Source organism: Alexandromys fortis, unplaced genomic scaffold (genome assembly GCF_014885135.2).
Source record: "Alexandromys fortis isolate MF-2015 unplaced genomic scaffold, M_Fortis_MF-2015_v1.1 scaffold_178, whole genome shotgun sequence".
In the NCBI taxonomy this organism is placed as follows: Eukaryota; Metazoa; Chordata; class Mammalia; order Rodentia; family Cricetidae; genus Alexandromys; species Alexandromys fortis.
In genome coordinates, this window is record NW_026068054.1 from 188,033 (window position 1) to 191,131 (window position 3,099).

The 3,099-nt window shown below is 47.2% G+C and overlaps 1 long non-coding RNA gene across 1 annotated transcript; it reads left to right on the forward strand.

The window, feature by feature from the left end:
• The first annotated feature begins 372 nt into the window (after nt 1-372).
• On the forward strand, nt 373-2,652 carry LOC126487144 (uncharacterized). Its single transcript, XR_007588297.1, has 3 exons — nt 373-593; nt 1,318-2,450; nt 2,549-2,652. It is a non-coding gene; the product is annotated as an uncharacterized lncRNA (long non-coding RNA).
• Nucleotides 2,653-3,099: the final 447 nt, after the last annotated feature.

Here is a 3,099-nt window from a genome sequence, read left to right on the forward strand (position 1 = left end):
GACACGGGATGCTCACAGTCAGGAACTAAGGCCCACAGTGAGAGAACAGAGATAGCTATTAACACTCAACCCCAAACTGGGGGCTTGGCATGGGGAGATGTAGGATAAAAAGCACAAATAGAGCAGTGATCCCCATCTCCCCCAATTTCAGGTGACATTTGGAGGTGCTCAGTCCCTCCACTGTATTGGGGGTACTAACTGGGTCAGGGGTGTGGGACCTGAGCCGGGCTGCTCTGCTTTATCAGTTGCTCGGGGATTCTGTTCAGCTCCAGAACAGCAGTTGGGGTTCTTTCTCTTAAACATATTTCTGAGTCCAGATTCCCAGTGCTTGCCCTAGAGTTAATGAATCATAATAAAAACAGACTGGAGCACTTGCTGGGAGCCGATTTGAGTGGCTGCCATTACAAGATGGCATTTGGCCCCGGCCTCGCTTGATAAATAACTCCATATTAGGCAATGCAGTGGAACCGGGCCTCTCGCACATGTGCTTAGGGCCAATTCCGTGGCCAGGAGCATTGGTAGGTGCGCATAGGCCAATTCAGGCACGATTCGTTCCCATAATAAAGGTTGCAGTTCTTCCACCAGAAAACAGGGTGAGTTGTTGTGATTTAGCTGCCCACACTTCCCCTGACCGGCAGGGGAACTTCTTTGTGGTCTGTAATTGACAAGGATGTTTGTTTTCTTTCTGGCCAGGTTTTTTTCCTTATCCACATTTTCTTATTGTTAACAGTAATTTTTAATCTTGGTCAATTTTACAAGGATAGGGTAAAATCTCAGAGTTTTGGTTTGCATTTCTCTGACGGTTAAAGGATGTTACATTTGAACATTTTTTAAGTGTCTCTCAGTCATTTTCAGTTTGTCTGAGAGTTTTCAATTTATGTCTGTAACAAATATTTTTATTGGATTAAATTTTTAATAACTAATTTCCTGAGTTCTTCATATACAAAAGGTTCTCAATTCAGGAGATATAATTTATGGTTTCTCACAATGTTTGTGCCACTGAGGCTGTGTCTGAGATGTAGCAAAGTGTACTTCAAAAATTTTTTCTCTGAGGAATCACAGCCTCAAGGCTCTTATAAAAACAAAAAGGGGGAATGGCTGAGACTGCCTCCCCTAGGAATAGGATCGCTATGGCCCTTTTTACTCTTAATTTTTTGATAATGGGTGACAAAGGTCGTACGGCAGCCGACCGACATGCCCACACCTCCCCCGGAAGGGGCAGGGGAAGTGATGTGGAAGGATGTGTTGGATAATAAATGGTATGGCCTGGACCCCGTTATCCGGAGGTCCAGGGGAGCTATTTGTGTTTTTCCCCAGGATCGAGAAGTGCCTCATTGGGTCTGGAGCCACCTGACTAGAACTGTTGAAGTCCATCATGAAAATGACTCTTCAGGATGCTGATACTGCTGATCCTGTGGAAGACGATCCCAAGCCGAGTGGAGCAGAGATGGGGAATACTGTCTGCCTTCCCTAAGCCGATTCCTGTTTGCCACAATGCCGTGGTTTTTCCCCGTTTTTTGAAGCAGCTTCTTGTGACCCTGGCTCGACTGCTGAGTCCTTCACGGGGATGTTGCTGCTGTGTTCTGCTCGGTGCCCACTTCAATTTCACAAGCCCCAGCTGAACCTGTTTGACACTTAGCATGTAGTGTTTCACCATCTGACACTTTTGAACTTTGCTCAGAGGATAACACACTGGTAGATTCCTTTGGAGCAACAAGCTCAGTTTGGCTGCAGGCTTCCTCAGTCCCTACTTTGAGAAAGGCTATTCCTTCCCCCTCAGAGCTGTGTGCTCAGCTTCTCCTTTGTCTTGTCTTTTCCGAGATGACCTTTTGGTGGTGGGCTTGACTTGAAGATGTATAATCTGCCTATGGCTAAAATGCCGCCCCCAAGCTCAGACATCTCGAGATAAGGTTGCGGTTCTATGAGCGTTAGCCGCTTTGGAGAATGGCGATTCACCCCAAGTATGGTTATCTGTCCTAAAAGGCCAGTAGGTTTGTTCCTTGCATAGACTTTGCACTCTCAGGGAGAAATTCTCCATTGCACTGAGGAAGGTATGCATTTTTACTCTGAGTACTGCCTTTGCACCTCCCAGGAGTTTATTCCATTGCATTGGAGAAGGAGTACCAGGAGTTTTAGGCCTCCTTTGATTGGTCCTTGCATCATGAGGTGAGGACCTGAACGGGAGTAAGACCTTCTCACTGGCCTACAGAGAAAAACAGAAAGGGGGAACTGCTGGGAGCCAATTTGAGTGGCTGCCATTACAAGATGGCATTTGGCCCCGGCCTCGCTTGATAAATAACTCCATATTAGGCAATGCAGTGGAACCATGCCTCTTGCATATGTGCTTAGGGCCAACCCCGTGGCCAGGAGCATTGGTAGGTGCGCATAGGCCAATTCAGGCACGATTCATTCCCATAATAAAGGTTGCAGTTCTTCCACCAGAAAACAGGGTGAGTTGTTGTGATCTAGCTGCCCACACTCCCCTGACCAGAAAGGGAACTTCCTTGTGGTCTGTAATTGACAAGGATGTTTGTTTTCTTTCCGGCAGGTGGGTCTCCAGAGAAGCAGTTGAAGTATCAAAGGTTGCTAGGCAGACTCCCTATATAAGCAGCTGCAGCTCAGAGCTCCAGGCCCCTCGCTTCCTGCTCTCCCTATAACCAAGAGGCTCCAATAAAGAGTGATTTGAGAAGAATCCTCGTCTGGTGGCTGTTCTTTCCTGCTGGTCAGGGAGTTTGCTGCAAGCACTGGGTTAGAACGATGGGGGTGAGAATGGAATTAGAAGGCTTCGTTCAAGTCCTGCCTATGGTTCCTTCTCCCATTCCACACACATTTTGTCATCTTATATCCGATTTGAGAAGTGCATGACTGAGGGTAATGAAATTCTGCACATGTAGGCACTTCCGGAGGGCTGGAGTCACTGTGCAGATGCCTGGCATCATTCTCGGAACAGACTCAAACCCAAGCGCAGCTTTCCCTCCAGAATCACCGGAAGTTCAGGGTCACGCTGGAACTGCTGGTTGAGTCCTTATTTGTGACTCTGACAGTACCCACTTCCTCTTCCTGCAGCTGTTTGTTGATGATTAAATTATTGTAAATAGG